This window comes from Oryx dammah, unplaced genomic scaffold, assembly GCF_014754425.2.
Source record: "Oryx dammah isolate SB20612 unplaced genomic scaffold, SCBI_Odam_1.1 HiC_scaffold_11150, whole genome shotgun sequence".
In the NCBI taxonomy this organism is placed as follows: Eukaryota; Metazoa; Chordata; class Mammalia; order Artiodactyla; family Bovidae; genus Oryx; species Oryx dammah.
Genome location: NW_024080543.1, coordinates 1,542,257 through 1,562,653, shown reverse-complemented (window position 1 = coordinate 1,562,653; position 20,397 = coordinate 1,542,257). Strand labels below are relative to the sequence as shown.

Sequence of the window (20,397 nt, the reverse complement as noted above, 5' to 3'; positions counted from 1 at the left end):
GCCAGAATACTGCAGGTGGTGCCATTTCCTTCTCTGCTGCTGCTGCTGAGTCACTTCAGTCGTGTCTGACTCTGTGCGACCCCGTAGGCGCCGGCCTACCAGGCTCCTCTATCCCTGGGATTCTCCAGGCAAGAACACTGGAGTGGGTTGCCATGTCCTTCTCCAGTGCATGGAAGTGAAAAGTGAAAGTGAAGTCCCTCAGTGAAGTCGTGTCCGACTCTTAGCGACCCCAGGGTTGCAGCCTACCAGGCTCCTCTGTCCATGGGATTCTCCAGGCAATAGTACTGGAGCGGGCTGCCATTGCCTTCTCTGATTTCCTTCTCTACAAGATAGCATTTTGAAGATATTTTCTCTTGGATATTGCTTTAGATGAAGGAAGGGGGATCCCTTCCAGGGCTTGAGAGTGAGTTCTTGTCTGACACTTGGCAATGAGTTGTCTGAGGAGAGGAGTGCTGTCCAAGCGAGAAGCTTTATCGGGAAGGGCTGCCGGGGCGGAGGGCAGGAGGGTGAGGGAAACGGAGAGAACCACTCTGCCACGTGGCTCACAGTCTCAGGTTTTATGATCATTGGGTTAATTTCTGGTCTGTCTCTTGCCAGTCATTCTGAATTGGGATCCTTCTTGAGGGCACACGCATCACTCAGCCGAGATGGATTCCAGCGAAGTGGATCCTGGGAGGTGGGTAGGACCTCTGAACTGGAGCCTCCCATCTCCTTCTGACCTCTCCAGGATTCTGGTTGGTGGTAGCGTGTTCGTTCCTTGTTCCTTAGCAGGACCTCCTGTTGTAAGATGACTCCTGCAAGGGTTTTCTTTTCTCTGTGGCCTGGCAAGGGTGGGTGGTCCGTGGTTCATTTAACAGTTTGTTTTTGGTTCTCTCGAGTAAGGTCCTCCACAGGGTAAATGTATAAAATTATAAGTCAATCTTTTAAATAATTTATATTCGTAATTTGGTAAGTTGGCTTTTGTGTGTGTGTGTTAGACCTGATCGCCAGACCAATGGTCATGTAGATCTTTTGTTGTTTTCTAAACTTTCTATAGTTTTTTAAATGGAATTACCTTGTTGCAAAATTTGTTTATGTTCATATTTTTTAAACAGTTATTTCTTTTTAGTTGATTGATCATTGCTTTCTAATTTTGGTTTGATTTGTCATACATCCACATGAATTAACCACAGGTGTACCTATGTCCTCTTGCTCTTGAATCTCCCTCCCACCTCACACCCATTCCACCTCTCTAGGTGATTACGGAGCCCCAGTTTGAGTTCCCTGAGTCCTACAGCAAATTCCCATTGGTTGTCTATTTACAAATGGTGTACCTGCGTCCATGCTGGTCTGTCCACTCATCTCACCCTCTCCGTCTTGTTCCCCACCCTTGTCCGTAAGTCTGTTCTCTACGTCTGCATCTCCATCGCTGCTATGTGAACAGACTCGTCAGTACCATCCTTCTAGATTCCATGTTTTTCTCTCTTTGACTGACTTCCCTGTTTAATACACTCTAGGTTCATCCCCCTCATTAGAACGGATTCAAATGTGTTCCTTCTTATGGCTGCATTCCATACAGGCTCTGATTGTTCCTTAGCCATGGTTTAAGGAGGGTCATGGAGCTCTTCTGCTCCATGTCAGTTTGGGCTTCCAGTCTGAGTGCTCACAACAGAGTTGCTTCTGGGTGAGCCCTCCGAGGTCTGTGAGCGCCGGGCTGCCCGCTCTTCTCTGGCGGCCCGCAGGGGGCGCCAAACGCCCCTCTGAGCCGTGGGCACAGGACGCTTTGCCTTTAGACTCTGCTCGGTGAGCAGCTGGCGGGAGCTTTGTCTCGGGACCATCAGGGCTCAGGCTTCTGGATAACAGGGCTGCATCCAGGCTGAGAGGAGCAGGGTTGCCTCAGTGCCCACCAGCAGGGAGGTGCTGCAAGAGCAAAAAAAGGAGGACGGAGTAGACTTTTCTGTGTCCAGCTGAGGGCTGACTGGAGGTTAGAGGTCTCAGAGGACTCAGGCGGGAAAGAGCTCCTTGTGCAAAACGGTGGGTTTTTAGTTAGATTTGTGTTAGATGATCTCGAGGATGACCACTGATGTTCTTCCGTGTAGGTGGCCATTTTTCTGTCACTGTTTCTTGAGAAGACTGTCCTTTCCTCTTTGCTTCTTCCTGGTTTGATTTTCATGAACTGACCATGTACGTGTGGGTTCGTTCCTGGGCTCTCTATTCTCTCCTGGAGTCCATGTGTCTGTGTTCCTGCCAGTTCCTCACGGTGGTGGCCACTACAGCTCCGTGATGTACTTTGAAGTCGTATAGGAAGATGCCTCCAGCTGTGTTCTTCTTTCTCAGAGTCTTTTCGGCTGTTTAAGGTCCTGTTCAATATCAGCAGTCTAATATTAGAAATATTTCTATTTCTGTGAAAAAATGCCATCGAATATTACTTTGTGATTGCAGTCAGTGTATTTGTTGATGACTTTGGTTGGAATGGACCTTTTAATTCCTCATTGTTGCAGTGCATGAGCGTGGAATAGTTTTCTGTGTATTTGTGTTTTCTTTGGTTTCTTTATCAGTGCTTTCTAGTTTACTGACGACTGGTCTTTTATGTCCTTGATTACGTTTGTTGCTGGCTGTTTTATTGTTTTTGATGCAGTGATAAGTGGGATTTTCTTAATGTTTGTTTCTGCTTGTTATTAGTGTATAGAAACGCAAGTGATGTTTGTATATTGATTGGGATCGTAAATGGTAATATTTTATTTGATTTTAAATTGATCCGAAATGATTCAGCTTTACTGAATGTAGTCTAACAACTTTTTGTGAAGTTATGTGGAAAACTTTTATTTGTAAAATCTGTTTCTCCTTCAATAGGTCATCCAGAGGACCCAAACCATGGTGGTTCCTAATAGACTTCCCACAGTACTTCTTCATTCCATGTGGACTCCTTCAAGGGCAGTGAGCATCACAGCTTCCCTTGAACTTTGTCTGGGTAAGTCTTGGCCTGTAGAAGAAAGTTTCCTGCCTGTCTACTCTACATTTCTTTTGTGGTATTGATATGGTTGTTTTCAAACATAGTTTCCTTTCCAGTCATTTAAAATGTACAGAAAATGCCTAGCAATGGGAAAAAGTCCTGGCATTTGCCACATCATCTAAAATACTCTATGTGTTTTATCCAAAATGGGTACCTTCTATAGAACCAGCACATAATCTCCAAAATCAGGAAATCATATCCACAGCCCCACTTCCACTTTTAGCAATTGTTCAAGTGTATGAATATATCTTTTTTCCATCCTCGTCCTTTTTTCTTTATTTAGAGTGTTACTGACATTTCCAGTTATTTGGATGGATTGAAAGCAGACATGGTGAATATAGGTTCTGGGTGGCCTTTTCTATATGGATTTTTTTTCACTGAAGTTGGGGTTTTAATGTTTATTTATGTTGTAACATGTATGAATCCTGCATTCTTTTCCCCCCATAGCAATTAAAAATAAATAATATGTCATTTACCATTTAGATATTGGTAAGCATACAGTGTTGTAGCAGACAACCTTTACTTGTTTCGCAAACCAGTTTAATAATGTGCACCTTGTGCGTGCTTTGGAGAAACTCAGGAAACTGAGTCAGTGACTGAAATGGCCCAAGATATCACCTTAGATACCATCTTCACCTAAAAACAAAACAGGCACTTCCTGGTGGTCCAGTGGCTGAGACCGGACACTCCCAAAGAAGGAGGCTCAGGTCCATTCCCTGATCCGAGAACTAGATCTCCTATGCCACAACGAAGAGTTTGCATGCTGTAGCTAAATATCTGGCTTGCCTCAATGAAGGTCGACCTGGCACAGCCAAATCAAAAAAAAAACAAATGTTAAAGAAATAAAACCAAAGGAAAGGAAGGGTACGGTTTTTGTACAGATTTACGGCTTAGCTTTCCCTATTGACAGAAAAGAAAAAGTTTCAAAAGACTGTGTCTCATCCTTCTATCTGGCATATAGAGAGGATTCTTTTGAAATGAGATTTCTCTGGTAAATTGACTCACAGAAGAGCCGTCTTGAACTTGGGTTTCAGAGATGATCATGTGTCCTCAAAAAAAAAAAAAGTTAATTGGGTCCAACGAATTCTCATGCTGAGGTGGTATATTTTGTGGTAGCATTTGCTCCCCTTCACTTTGGATGTATCCCCATTTGTTTTCACTGTCATCTACTGAAGACATCCTGACATTTGAAAGTTTTTAGTTATTACAAGTAGAGCTGTTGTGTATAATCGTGTGATACTTTTTGTCTGGACACGTTTTCAAAGCTGTTTAGTAAGTGCTAGACATATAGTATTCAGGTCACAGGTGAGCCTTGTTTAGCTGTGGAAAAATCCAGCTACGTTTCTCTGTGGCATGTGGGATCTTCCGGGGTGGGTGATCGAACTAGAGTGTCTTGCGTTGTCAGGCAGATTCTTTACCACTGAGCCACCAGAGAAGCTGTGCCCCACTCTTTTGTTGAGTTTACTGGATCTAATAGGTGTGCAGTGCTACTTCACTGTTATTTTAGTTTGTAATTTCCTCATGATATGTGATTTTGAGTATTTTTGATAGGCTTATTTACCATCTTTATATTTTTGTAGGCCAGGTGTTTAGGTTTATACATTCTTAATGAGAATGTTCTAGATTTTTTGGTATAGTTGGAGTACAATCCTTTATCAGATATGTATTTTATAACTATATTTTTCTGTGGCTTGTGTTTAAGTTTTGTGAATAAGGTTTTTCACAGTTTAAATTTCTAATTTTTTAAAGTTGATGTTATATATGTTTTATATCCTTTTTTGGATAGACTTTAGTGTGTTGTTGTTGTTGTTAAATTTTATAAGCAAAACTGAGGTACTGTAGATACAGTTTTAAGCTAAGCTGAGGTACCATAGATATAGTTTTGCCTTTGTCTGTTGAGAAGTTTGAGTGAGTTTGGTGTAAACTGTAAAATTATGTCTACATTCATTTGACTGGATATAGCTTCCAATTATTTGTCTAACTGGTTTTGGAGATACCCCGGGAAGTCAGGTTTTCCAAGGGAAACTGAGGTCCACGAAACACGAACTCTCTTCGATCCGTCGGAATCACTTTCTGCTTTTTCTGACAGATTTGACTTGTTTGGATATCTCATACGAGTGGAATCACAGAACGTTTGTCCTTTTTTTGGTCTGGTTTATTTCACTTCATGTAATGACCATAAGGTTTGTCCACATTGTCGCATTGTCAGAATGACTGACTCTGAAGGGCCGAATCAGATTCCACTGTGAGTATACCACAGTTTGTTTATGGAATGGGCTGCCATGGACACTTAGATTACTTCCGTTTGTTTGCCAGTGTGAATCATGCTGTTGTGAGTATGACTGAAGAAGTATACGTGTTTTCAGCCCCCTTTCCCAAACCTTTTGGGTACATAGCGTGAATTGGAATTGAACTATGTATTTATTCCACGTGTTGGTTTTGCAGTCATTTCTGGAATGTCTTGCAGAGTGGCAGCACCATTTAATGTAATTTTTTGTACGGTGGAATACCGTTGAAGCTTCTGAATATACCCTGTGTTGCATATTCAGTCACCCACCAATAGACACTTGAATGAGTTCTACGTTTGAGCTATTGTGAATGTCACTATGAATATGTGTGTACCAGTTTTTGTTTGAATTATTAACAAATACATTACTATATATGAAAGAAGCCACAAGGACCTCCTGTACAGTTTAGGAAACTATTGAATATCTTATGATCATGTATAATGGAAGAGACTCTCAAAAGGAATATATGAAAAAGACACAGTAACCATGATAATTATCATGCCAACACTATGAGTTATCATAGCGCTACTCAACGTGCCTTTATACATGCCACTAAAATATTCACATCTGTAAGTATATTATTAAAAAATTACATAAAAAATCAAGAAATCAGACAGAGAATAAATACACTTCCTGTCATTGCTCATCATCACTTATACGCTAATACTACCTGTAACGCTCATTGTATTAGTGCTGGACTAGGCATTGACATTCTTGTAAACCAAGAGATTGTGAAGGTGTAAGGAAGTATAACTTATTGAATTCCTTAATGAAGGATTATAGAACTCTATGTCCATGAAGTGAATGAAAGTCCGTTTCATTGAGCCACATTCTTACTAGAGCGATGAGCTTGCACCCCACCCAACGTTAGTTCCCAATGAAATCCTGCAGTCCTCTGGCCTCCATGTCTGCTTCCTGCTATCGAGAAAGAACAGATGAGGAAGTCCTGATAAAACCGATGCTATTTTTCTTTTTCTGATTTGTATTTTATCGCAGGGCTTGGCAAAAAGAGGGCCTAACCTGTTTTTAGAGTTCCATCCCAAGGGTTCCTCTGGCATGTTACGTATGTTGAGAAACTGCTGATTATTTTCAACAAAAGACAATGATCTGCACTTCACTATCTGTTGCTTGAGCTGGAATAGCAGGCATCCTTTGAAGTGCAGTCCTTCATGCTGAAGTAGGCATCCCTGAAGCAATAGCTTCCCATGCATTGGTAATAATTTTTCAGTTATACCCATCATCACTGGAGGAACTGACTCGTCCCAGTAATAACAAGAGTACCCAGTATAACAGTTCCTTGACTTACAAGTACTTCCTATGAGTACCCTTATGAGTACTTCTTCCAATGTTGTTTCTCCTCCTTTGGTCACGAACAGTAGAAGCTGACGGCAGCGGTCCTTGAAATGTATGTCGCTTCCCAGGTGGCACAGTCGGTAAATAATCTACCTACCAGTGCAGGAGGTGGAAGCGATGTGGGTTTGATCCCCGGTTCAGGAAGATAACAATTCATATACATGTTTTATGTGAACAAGTTTGATACTCATGAGTTTTTTTCTTCTGTATCCAGAAAAACAAATGCTGTTCAAGGACACTCAAAGAACCCTGATTTTGAAAATCAGATCTGTATTGTGAGCAGTGCTTAGATATCCATGAGTCGAAGCGTAGGATTATGCCTATCATCCTCGTATTTCCCTCAGTGAAATATGTTGAGGAAAGCTCTTCATTCATGGTCTAGATTCACAAAGAAGCTAAATAGCATTCATCCTTTACATGGACAACTGTGAATTTAAATCTCCAGTGAATCCTGTGTGACAACCACACATACCAACATGAGTTATTAGTACTATATCAATATTTTTAGTCCTATTGTATTTCAACTAAAAAACTCAATACATAATTGTACATGAACTCAAGACATAAAATCAGTGCAAATACAAAACGTTCCATCCTCTGAGAAAGGGAGAACAAAATCTGTGCTTAGCCTATTGCATTTTTATGTATTAGATCCTTAAGGAGTTTATTCACTGCACCCAACGAATGATTCACAAATCTTCAGAGTAGAAAGGATCATTTCTCTTTCACAATGAGTAGTTCAACTCTTGTCAAAGCAGTGTCATAAGTGAGTCTAATTTTGTGTGAGACCATGAAAACTCAGTGTTTTCATGATGCTTGTGCTTATGACGGGAGGAGGTCTGAGAAGGCGCTTCTGAAGGTTTATTCATACCAGTCGTTCTCATATGTATGGAGTCTTTAAAGGTTGAATCACTGAGGTGTCGTTTCTCCACTTGTACTAGGCTGAGTAGCAACACGCCCTTTGTCCCTGAGTGCGGTAGACGTGTTCCCAACCTGTCTGTCTTCTGTCCTCTGGAGTATGTATCGCTCGAGCTCTCCACAGCCTAGTAGATGGAAATCGTCAGGATATTCTGGACACCCTTTTTATTTCAGTCTGTTCAAGAGGTTTCAACGGCTGCAAACCTCTGGATTTTACAAAGCACTTTTAACAACCTCAGATGCAGGATACAAGTCAACACTCGTGACAGCCATGGGCTTCCATGACCTATACATGATTGTTGGCTTTGCTTTCATAATCATCCTGTTTGTTATACCAACTAAGATGTCACTGTATTTTTTTATTATCATTTTCTCTTGGATGGTTTTTAGATCTATTATGGATTTTCCTATATATCTTCACTTCTTGGTGAGGGTCTTATGTTAGTAGTAGTTACTACAACTGACTTCCTGTCAGTTAGCTGTGGCAGAATAGAAAAAAGAATGACAAACTGTATATTATGAATATTATGTATATTATTCATTTTATCGTTTGCAGTCATCCAATTCCAAGTTTCTGAAATAAACATTCAGAAAAATCACATCCTTTTGAGTGTCCATTTGACTGAATAGGAGCATGGAAATGTTATTCCATAAAATTGTTTACAGTTTCCATTACGTTTCTCCTGTTTGATGTGGATATCGGCCTTTGGTTCTCTCAATAGCTTTGCAAGAAAAAAATTAATTAGAGCTCCTATGGTAATTTTACTGTTCGCAATAAGTATAGCATAAAGTGAACACAGAAGAGGTTAGAGTAGACCAAATATGAAAGTTAGTTTAAAAGAAAACATAGTGTTGAACGTTTACATTAGGAATATAGTGATGAAGTTCCTTTATTATTATTCTATCCTTTCAGTTTCTTTCGCAGGGGTGTTCATGTACAGATTCCAGTACTATGGCTAGAGTGAATAATAGGATCATTATTCTGGAGAGCAACTCTACTAAGTCTTAACGCTCATGTCACTCAGGTTTTTTAATCCTTATTATGTTCGTCGTGTTTGTCGTTTGTGAAGCCACATAAGTTGCATTCATTCAGGCAATAGTATCAAACAGCTAGGGCATCCATTATAGATGTGAATCGATATAGAATGTGAATCCATTTCCCCGTGAGAAGTTATTATTGAAGGTATTCTATGAATGCCAGTAACAAAGCTGTGCAGAAATAATACCATGTTTATGAAGAAAACAAGATTTACTCATTTGTTTTCCTATTCTATTTCTTTTAAACCGATTTAATGACAACAGGCTTCACTTTTCATTCACTTGTATGACTATCAGGAGTTTGACCAGGTTGAAGAAGATGACTCGTTTGTAGTCTTCCTTATCAGCTCATCCCATCTACTAGCTTTAAAATCATTTAGTACAGAGCTCATCGTCTAGGTGTTCAGTGTTCAGTTTGCTTATCATGCAGGATCCTTTTAAAAGTAAAAGCATGTCTGTATGAGTTAGAGCTCCGATCCCAACAGTCCATGTAGAAGCTTCCCCTGAGAAATGTATCGTTTTTGCACCAATGCTCCTGATATGTGTGAATGTGGTATACCACGCATCACAATAAGTGTAAACAGCTTCCCATGCTACTTATTTGAAACGGCCACTCCTCATGACATTCTCATTCGTTTGAGGACTAAATATAGCCAACTTAGGCTATGTTTGCCAAATAGACTTGGAAATATGCTTCACACAGTCCTTCATCGATGCCAGTTTTCAGATCGAAGAAACCCTTGCTACATGACGGTTGTGAACACGTATACTCATGCTTTGTTTGAGATTTTAAAGTCATTCTTCATTTTTGTTGGAGGAACGGTTCTGTCTGTGCCCCGTGGATCCCCAATCCACCGATGTTCATGTGTCTTGGGGCTTCCCAGGTGGTTCTCGTGGTAAAGAACACGCAGAACATGCCGATGCAGGAGACATAGGAGATATGGGTTCGATCCCTGGGGCAGGAAGATATCTCCTGAGGGAGAGCATGGCAACCCACTCCAGTATCCTTGCCTAGAGAATCCCATGGAGAGAGGAGCCTGGTGGAGCCTAGTCCATATGATCCCAAAGAGTTGGACACAATGTAAGTGACTTAGCACAGCACATGACTCATTGGCATAGCGAATATAATGGAGATGACAGAAAAAGAAGCGCCAGCAGGCGAAAGTCAATCTTCATCACTTTTAAACTTTGGAGTTTATTGCGATATTTTACATCCATGTTGGTATGACTTCATAGTTGGAGAGTCAATGCACATGTATTATGTATGATTGTGTTATATGTATGTTGAGGGAAGATATATTTTTATGTGGTTTGACATATGGGTCCCATTTCATTCGTTGGCATATGCATACTCATCACTCATCATCATTTTTTGAAAAGACCATTGGTTTTTTTTATTATTTTTATTTTATTTTATTTTATTTTATTTATTTATTTTTTTACTTTACAATTCTGTATTGGTTTTGGCATACATTGACATGAATCCACCACGGTGAACATGCGTTCCCAAACATGAACCCCCTTCCCCACAACATCTCTCCGGGTCATCCCCGCGTACCAGCCCCAAGCGTGCCATATCCTGCATCGGACATAGACTGGCAATTCGATTCTTACATGATATTATACATGTTTCAATGCCATTCTCCCAAATCATCTCACCCTCTCCCTCTCCCACTGAGTCCAAAAGTCCGCTATACACATCTGTGTCTTTTTTGCTGTCCTGCATACAGGGTCATCATTGCCATCTTTTAAATTCCATATATATGTGTTAGTATACTGTATTGGTGTTTTTCTTTCTGGCTTACTTCACTCTGTATAATCGGCTCCAGTTTCATCCATCTCATCAGAACTGATTCAAATGTATTCTTTTTAACGGCTGAGTAATACTCCATTGTGTATATGTACCACAGCTTTCTTATCCATTCATCTGCCGATGGACATCTAGGTTGTTTCCATGTCCTGGCTATTATAAACAGTTCTGCGATGAACATTGGGGTACATGTGTCTCTTTCAATTCTGGTTTCCTCCATGTGTATGCCTAGCAGTGGGATTGCTGGGTCATAAGGCAGTTCTATTTGCCATTTTTTAAGGAATCTCCACACTGTTCTCCATAGTGGCTGTACTAGTTTGCATTCCCACCAACAGTGTAGGAGGGTTCCCTTCTCTCCACACCCTCTCCAGCATTTATTGCTTGCAGATTTTTGGATCACAGACATTCTAACTGGTGTGAAGTGGTACCTCATTGTGGTTTTGAGTTGCATTTCTCTAATAATGAGTGATGTTGAGCATCTTTTCATGTGTTTGTTAGCCATCCGTATGTCTTCTTTGGAGAAATGTCTATTTAGTTCTTTGGCCCATTTTTTGATTGGGTTATTTTTCTGGAATTGAGCTGCAGGAGTTGCTTGTATATTTTTGAGATTAGTTGTTTGTCAGTTGCTTCATTTGCTATTATTTTCTCCCATTCGGAAGGCTGTCTTTTCACTTTGCTTATATTTTCCTTTGTTGTGCAGAAACTTTTAATTTTAATTAGGTCCCATTTGTTTATTTTTGCTTTTATTTCCAGAATCCTGGGAGGTGGATCATAGAGGATCCTGCTGTGGTTTATGTCGGAGAGTGTTTTGCCTATGTTCTCCTCGAGGAGTTTTATAGTTTCTGGTCTTACATTTAGATCTTTAATCCATTTTGAGTTTATCTTTGTGTGCGGTGTTAGAAAGTGATCTAGTTTCATTCTTTTACAAGTGGTGGACCAGTTTTCCCAGCACCACTTGTTCAAGAGATTGTCTTTACTCCACTGTATATTCTTGCCTCCTTTGTCAAAGATAAGGTGTCCATATGTGTGTGGATTTATCTCTGGGCTTTCTATTTTGTTCCATTGATCTATATTTCTGTCTTTGTGCCAATACCATACTGTCTTGATGACTGTGGCTTTGTAGTATTCCTCCAGTTCCATTCTTCTTTCTCAAGATTGCTTTGGCTATTCGTGGTTTTTTGTATTTCCATACAAATCTTGAAATTATTTGTTCTAGTTCTGTGAAAAATATCACCGGTATCTTGATAGGGATTGCACTGAATTTGTAAATTGCTTTGGGTAATATATGGTATACCACATTCACACATTTCAGTAGCATTGGTGCAAAACCTATACATTTCTCAGGGGAAGCTTCTACATGGACTGTTGGGATCAGAGTTCTAACTCATACAGACATACTTTTACTTTTAAAAGGATCCTGCAAGATAAGCAAACAAAACACTGGATGAACACCTAGATGGTGAGCTCTGTACTAAATGATTTTAAAGCTAGTAGATGGGATGAGCTGATAAGGAAGACTAGAAACGAGTCATCTTCTTCAAATTGGTCAAACTGCTGATAGTCATACAAGTGAATGAAAAGTTAAGCCTCTTGTCATTAAATCGGTTTAAAAGAAATAGAATAATAAAACAAATTAGTAAATTGTGTTTTCTTAATAAACACTGTATTATTTCTGCACAGCTTTGTTACTGGCATTCATAGAATACCTTCAATAATAACTTGTCACGGTGAAACGGATTCACATTCTATATCGATTCACATCTATAATTGATGCCGCAGCTGTTTGATACTATTGCTTGAACGAATACAACTCATGTGACTTCACAAACTACAAACACTACCAACATAATAGGTATTAAAAAAAAAAACCTTGAGTGACATGAGCGTTAAGACTTAGTAGAGTTGCTCTCGAGAATAATGATCCTATTATTCACTCTAGCCATAGTACTGGAATCTGTACATGAACACCCCTGCAAAAGAAACTGAAAGGATAGAATAATAATAAAGGAACTTCATCACTACATTCCTACTGTAAACGTTCAACACTATGTTTTCTTTTAAACTAACTTTCATATTTGGTCTACTCTAACCCTTTCTGTGTTCACTTTATGCTATACTTATTGCTAACAGTAAAATTACCATAAGGAGCTCTAATTAATTTTTTTTTACTTGCAAAGCTAGTGACAGAACCAAAGGCCAATATCCACATCAAACAGGAGAAACGTAATGGACACTGTACAAAAGGTTGTGATTTTTCTGAATGTTTATTTCAGAAACTTGGAATTGGAGACTGCAAACAATAAAACTAATAATATATTGATACATAATATTAATAATATACAGTTGGTCATTCTTTTTTCTATTGCACCACAGCTAACTGACTGGAAGTCAGTTGTAGTAACTACTACTAACATAAGACCCTCACCAAGAAGTGAAGATATATAGGAAAATCCATAATAGATCTAAAAACCACCAAAGATAAAATGATAATAAAAAATACAGTGACATCCTAGTTGGTATAAGAAACAGGATGTTTATGAAAGCAAAGCCCACAGTCATGTATAGGCCATGGAAGCCTGTGGCTGTCGCGAGTGTTGACTTGTATCCTTCATCTGAGGTTGTTAAAAGTGCTTTGTAAAATCCAGAGGTTTGCAGCGGTTGTAACCTCCTGAACAGGCTGAAATAAAAAGGGTTTCCAGAATATCCTGACGATTTCCATCTACTAGGCTGTGGTGAGCTCAAGCAATACATACTCCAGAGGACAGAAGACAGACAGGTTGGGAAGATGTCTACTGCACTCAGGGAGAAAGGGCATGTTGCTACTCAGCCCAGTACAAGTGTAGAAGCAACACCTCAGTGATTCACCCTTTAAAGACTCCATACATATGAGAACGACTGGTATGAATAAACCTTCAGAAGTGCCTTCTCAGACCTCCCATCATAAGCACAAGCATCATGGAAACACTGAGGATTCATGGTCTCACACAAAATTAGACTCACTTATGACTTTGCTTTGAGAAGAGTTGAACTACTCATTGTGAAAGAGAAATGATCCTTTCTTCTCTGAAGATTTGTGAATCATTCGTTGGGTGCGGTGAATATGATACTGAAGGATCTAATACATAAAAATGCAATAGGCAAAGCACAGAGATATTTTTCTCCCTTTCTCAAAGGATGGAACACTTTGTATTTGCACTGATTTTATGTCTTGAGTTCATGTACAATTATGTATTGAGTTTTTTAGTTGAAATACAATAGGACTAAAAATATTGATATAATACTAATAACTCATGTTGGTATGTATGGTTGTCACATAGGATTCACAGGAGATTTAAATACTCATAAGGGTACTCATAGGAAGTACTCGTAAGTCAAGGAACCGTTATACTGGCTACTCTCGTTATTACTGGGACAAGTCAGTTCCTCCAATGATGATGGGTATAACTGAAAAATTATTACCAATGCATGGGATGCGATGTCTACATGATAAATGTGTTCCTCTTATACTGTTGCTTCAGGGATGCCTACTTCAGCATGAAGGACTGCACTTCAAGCGATGCCTGCTATTCCAGCTCAAGCAACAGATAGTGAAGTGCAGATCATTGTCCTTTGCTGAAAATAATCAGCAGTTAGTTTGTCAACATATGTGACATGCCAGAGTAACCCTTGGGATGGAACTCTAAAAACAGGTTAGGCCCTCTTTTTGCCAAGCCCTGCGATAAAATACAAATCAAAAAGAGAAAAAGAGCATCGGTTTTGTCAGGTCTTCCTCATCTTTTCTTTCTCGATAGCAGGAAGCAGACATGGAGGCCAGAGGACTGCAGGATTTCATTGGGAACGAACGTTGGGTTGGGTGCAAGCTCATCACTCTAGTAAGAATGTGGCTCAATTAAACAGACTTCTTCATGGACATAGAGTTCTATAATCCTTCATTAAGAAATTCAATAAGTTATACTTCCTTACACCTTCACAATCTCTTGGTTTACAAGAATGTCAATTCCTAGTCCAGCACTTATACAATGAGTGTTACAGGTAGTATTAGCGTATAAATGATGATAAGCAATGACAGGAAGTGTATTTATTCTCTGTTTGAATTCTTGATATTTTATGTAATTTTTTTATAATATACATACAGATGTGAATATTTTAGTGGCATGTATAAATACACGTTGAGTAGCACTATGATAACTCATAGTGTTGGCACAGTAATGATCACGGTTACTATGTCTTTTTCATATATTCCTTTTGAGAGTCTCTTCCAGTATACATTCTCATAAGATATTCAATAGCTTCCTAAACTGTACAGTAGGTCCTTGTGGCTTCTTTCATATATAGTAATGTATTTGTTAATAATTCAAACAGAAACTGGTACACACATATTCATAGTGACATTCAAGTGTCCATTGGTGGGTGACTGAATATGCAACACAGGGTATATTCAGAAGCTTGAACAGTATTCCACCATACAAAAAAAGTACATTAAATGGTGCTGCCACTCTGCAAGACATCACAGAAATGACTCCGAAACGAACACATGGAATAAATACATACTTCAATTCCAATTCATGCTATGTACCCAAAAGGTTTGGGAAAGGGGGCTGAAAAACTGTATACTTCTTCAGCCATACTCACAACAGCATGATTCACACTGGCAAACAAACAGAAGTAATCTAAGTGTCCATGGCAGCCCATTCCATAAACAAACTGTGGTATACACACAGTGGAATCTGATTCGGCCCTCCAAAGTCAGTAATTCTGACAATGTGACAATGTGGACAAACCTTATGGTCATTATATTAAGTGAAATAAGCCAGACCAAAAAAAGGACAAACATTCTGTGATTCCACTCGTATGAGATATCCAAACAAGTCAAATCTGCCAGAAAAAGCAGAAAGTGTTTCCGACGGATCGAAGAGAGTTCGTGTTTCGTGGACCCCAGTTTCCCTTGGAAAAACTGACTTCCCATGATATCTCCAAAACCAATTAGACAAATAATTGGAAGCTCTATCCAATCAAATGAATGTAGACATAATTTTAGAGTTTACACCAAACTCACTCAAACTTCTCAACAGACAAAAGGCAAAACTGTATGTATGATACCTCAGCTTTGCTTAAAACTGTATCTACAGTACCTCAGTTTTGCTTATAAAATTTAACAACAACAACAGCACACTAAAGTCTATCCAAAGGAGGATTTAAAACATATATAACATCAACTTAAAAAAATTAGAAATTTAAACTGTGAAAAACCTTATTCACAAAACTTAAACCCAAGCCACAGAAAAATATAGTTATAAAATACATATCTGATAAAGGATTGTACTCCAACAATACCAAAAAATCTAGAACAATCTCATAAAAATGTATAATCCTAAACACCTGGCCTACAAAAATATAAAGATAGCAAATAAGCCTATCAAAAATAATCAAAATCACATATCATTAGGAAATTACAAACTAAAATAACAGTGAAGTAGCACTGCACACCTATTAGATCCAGTAAACTCAACAAAAGAGTGGGGCACAGCTTCTCTGGTGGCTCAGTGGTAAAGAATCTGCCTGACAACGCAAGACACTCTAGTTCGATCACCCACCCCGGAAGATCCCACATGCCACTGAGAAACGTAGCTGGATTTTTCCACAGCTAAACAAGGCTCACCTGTGACCTGAATACTACATGTGTAACACTTACTAAACAGCTTTGAAAACGTGTCCAGACAAAAAGTTTCACACAATTATACACAACAGCTCTACTTGTAATAACTAAAAAATTTCAAATATCGAGATGTCTTCAGTAGATGACTGTGTAAACAAATGGGGATACATCCAAAATGAAGGGGAGCAAATGCTACCACAAAATATACCACCTCAGCATGAGAATTCGTTGGACCAAATTATTATTTTTTTTTAGAGGACGCATGATCATCTCTGAAACCCAAGTTCAAGACGGCTCTTCTGTGAGTCAATTTACCAGAGAAATCTCATTTCAAAGGAATCCTCTCTCTATGCCAGATAGAAGGATGAGACACAGTCTTTTGAAACTCTTTTTTTCTTTTCTATCAATAGGGAAAGCTAAGCCGTAAATCTGTACAACAACCGTACCCTTCCTTTCCTTCGGTTTTATTTTTGTTAATATTTGTTTGTTTGTTTTAATTTGGCTGCGCCAGGTCGACCTTCATTGAGGCAAGCAAGATATTTGGCTACAGCATGCAAACTCTTCGCTGTGGCATGGGAGATCTAGTTCTCAGATCAGGGAATGAACCTGGGCCTCCTTCTTTGGGAGTGTCCAGTCTCAGCCACTGGACCACCAGGAAGTGCCTGTTTTGTTTTTAGGTGAAGATGGTATTTAAGGTGATATCTTGAGCCATTTCAGTCACTGACTCAGTTTCCTGAGTTTCTCCAAAGCACTCACAAGGTGCACATTGTTAAACTGATTTGGAAAACAAGTAAAGGTTGTCTGCTGCAACACTGTGTGCTTACAAATATCTAAACGGTAAATGGCATGTTATTTATTTTTAATTACTATGGGGAGAAAAAGAATGCAGGATTCATACATGTTACAACATGAATAAACATTAAAACCATCTTCAGTGGAAAAAATCCATATAGAAAAGGCCACCCAGAACCCATATTCACGATGTCTGCTTTCAATCCATCAAGTTTGTCCAAATAACTGAAAATCTCAGTAACACTCTAAACAAAGAAAAAAGGATGAGGATGGAAAAAAAGATATATTCACACACTTGAGCAATTGCTAAGAGTGGAAGTGGGGCTGTGGATTACATTATAATGTAGAAACCATATGATTTCCTGATTTTGGAGATTATGTGGTGGTTCTGCAGAAGGCACCCATTTTGGATAAAACACATAAGAGTATTTTAGATGATGTGGCAAATGCGAGCACCTTTTCCCATTGCTAGGCGTTTTCTGTACATTTTAAATGACTGGAAAGTAAACTATGTTTGAAAACAACCATGTCAATACCACAAAGGAAATTTAGAGTAGACAGGCAGGAAGGTTTCTTCTACAGGCCAAGACTTACCCAGACGAAGTTCAAGGGAAGCTGTGATGCTCACTGCCCTTGAAGGAGTCCACATGGAATGAAGAAGTACTGTGGGAAGTCTATTAGGAAACACCATGGCTTGGGTCCTCTGGATGACCTATTGCAGGAGAAACAGATTTTACAAATAAAATTTTCCACATAACTTGACAAAAAGTTGTTAGACTACAATCAGTAAAGCTGAATCATTTCGGATCGATTTACAACCGTATAAAATACTACCATTTACAATCCCAATCAATATACAAACATCACTTGCGTTTCTATACACTAATAACAAGCAGAAACAAACATTAAGAAAATCCCACTTATCACTGCATCAAAAACAGTAAAACAGCCAGCAACAAACTTAATCAAGGACATAAAAGACCAGTCGTCTGAAAACGAGAAAGCACTGATAAAGAAACCAAAGGAAACACAAATACACAGAAAACTACTCCACGCTCACGCACTGGAACAATGAGGAATTAAAAGGTCCATTCCAACCAAAGTCATCAACAAATACACTGACTGCAATCACAAAATAATATTCAATGGCATTTTTCACACAAATAGAAATATTCCTAATATTAGACTGCTAATATTGAACAGGACCTTAAACGGCCAAAAAGACTCTGAGAAAGAGGAACACAGCTGGAGGCATCCTCCTGTCCGACTTCAAACTGCATCACGGAGCTGTAGTGACCACCACCGTGAGGAACTGGCAGGAACACAGACACAGGGACTCCAGGAGAGAATAGAGAGCCCAGGAACGAACCCCACACGTACATGGTCAATTCCTGAAAATCAGAGCAGGAACGAGCGAAGAGGAAAGGACAGTCTTCCCAAGAAACAGTGACAGGAAAATGGCCACCTACACGGAAGAACATCAGTGGTCATCCTCGAGGTCATCTAACACAAACCTAACTAAAACCCCACCGTTTTTCACACGGAGCTCTTTCCCCCGAGTCCTCTGAGATGGACCTCCAGTCAGCCCTCAGCTGGACACAGGAAATGTCTACTCCGTCCTCATTTTTCGCTCTTGCAGCGCCTCCCTGCTGGTGGGCACTGAGGCAACCCTGCTCTTCTCTGCCTGAATGCAGCCCCGTTATCCAGAAGCCTGAGCCCTGATGGTCCTGAGACAAAGCTCCCGCCAGCCAGCTGCTCACCGAGCAGAGTCTAAAGGCAAAGCGTCCTGTGCCCGCGGGTCAGAGGGGGATTTGGCGCCCCCTGCGGGCCGCCAGAGAAGAGCGGGCAGCCCGGCGCTCACAGACCTCAGAGGGCTCACCCAGAAGCAGCTCTGCTGCGAGCACTCAGGCTGGAAGCCCAAACTGAAATGGAGCAGAATAGCTCCATGACCCTCTGCAAAACATGGCTAAGGAACACTCAGAGCCTGTATGGAATGCAGCCATAAAAAACAACACATTTGAGTCCGTTCTAATGAAGGGGATGAACCTAGGGTGTCTTAAACAGGGAAGTCAGTCAAAGAGAGAAAAACATGGAATCTAGAAGGATGGTACTGACCAGTCTGTTCACATAGCAGCGATGGAGATGCAGACATAGAGAACAGACTTACGGACAAGGGTGGGGAACAAGAGGGAGAGGGTGAGAGGAGTGGAGAGAGCAGCATGGATGCAGGTACACCAACATTTGTAAATAGACAACCAATGGGAATTTGCTGTAGGACTCAGGGAACTCAAACTGGGGCTCCGTAATCACCTAGAGAGGTGGGAATAGGTGGGAGGTGGGAGGGAGATTCAAGAGCAAGAGGACATAGGTACACCTATGGTTAATTCATGTGGGTGTATGACAAATCAAACCAATATTGTAAAGCAGTGATCAATGAACTAAAAAGAAATAACTGTTTAGAAAAATATGCACATAAACACAAACTTTGCAACAAGGTAATTCCATTTAAAACACTATAGAAATTTTAGAAAACAACAAAAGATCTACATGACCTTTGGTCTGGTGATCAGGTCTAACACACACAAAAAAAGCCAACTTACCAAATTATGAATATAAATTATTTAAAACGTTGCCTTTTATAATTTTATACATTTACCCTGTGGAGGACCTTACTCGAGAGAACTAGAAACAAACTGTTAAATGAACCACTGACCACCCACCCTTGCCAGGCCACAGAGAAAAGAAAACCCTTGCAGGAGTCATCTTACAACAGGAGGTCCTGGTAAGGAACAAGGAACTAACAAACTACCACCAACCAGAATTCTGGAGAGGTCAGAAGGAGATGGGAGGCTCCAGTTCAGAGGTCCTACCAACCTCCCAGGATCCACTTCGCTGGAATCCATCTCGGCTGAGTGATGCGTGTGCCCCCAAGAAGGATCCTAATTCAGAGTGACTGGCAAGAGACAAACCAGAAATTAACCCAATGACCATAAAACCTGAGACTGTGAGCCACGTGGCAGAGTGGTTCTCTCCGTTTCCCTCACCCTCCTGCCCTGCGCCCCGGCAGCCCTTCCCAATAAAGCCTCTCGCTTGGACAGCACTCCTCTCCTCAGACGACTCATTGCCAAGTGTCAGACAAGAACTCACTCTCAAGCCCTGGAAGGGATCCCCCTTCCTTCATCAAAAGCAATATCCAGGAGAAAATATCTTCAAAACGCTGTCTTGTAGAGAAGGAAATCAGAGAAGGCAATGGCAGCCCGCTCCAGTACCATTGCCTGGAGAATCCCATGGACAGAAGAGCCTGGTAGGCTGCAGCCCTGGGGTGGCTGAGAGTCAGACACGACCTCACTGAGTGACTTCACTTTCACTTTTCACTTCCATGCACTGGAGAAGGACATGGCAACCCACTCCAGTGTTCTTGCCTGGAGAATCCCAGGGACAGAGGAGCCTGGTAGGCCGCCGTCTATGGGGTCGCACAGAGTCAGACACGACTGAAGCGACTTAGCAGCAGCAGCAGAGAAGGAAATGGCACCACCTGCAGTATTCTGGC

General features: G+C 40.3%; 2 long non-coding RNA genes across 2 annotated transcripts in view; one reads left to right on the top strand and one right to left on the bottom strand.

The window, feature by feature from the left end:
- Window positions 1–9,637: 9,637 nt before the first annotated feature.
- Window positions 9,638–20,397, top strand: part of LOC120860642 — a 28,166-nt gene continuing 17,406 nt past the window's right edge. Inside the window, exon 1 of the long non-coding RNA XR_005720387.1 lies at window positions 9,638–9,976. This is a non-coding gene — a long non-coding RNA (uncharacterized LOC120860642). The remainder of the gene's footprint in view (window positions 9,977–20,397) is intronic.
- LOC120860637 lies at window positions 17,442–20,128 on the bottom strand. Its single transcript, XR_005720382.1, has 2 exons — window positions 19,664–20,128; window positions 17,442–17,559 (listed from the first exon to the last, which is right to left on the bottom strand). It is a non-coding gene; the product is annotated as an uncharacterized LOC120860637 (long non-coding RNA).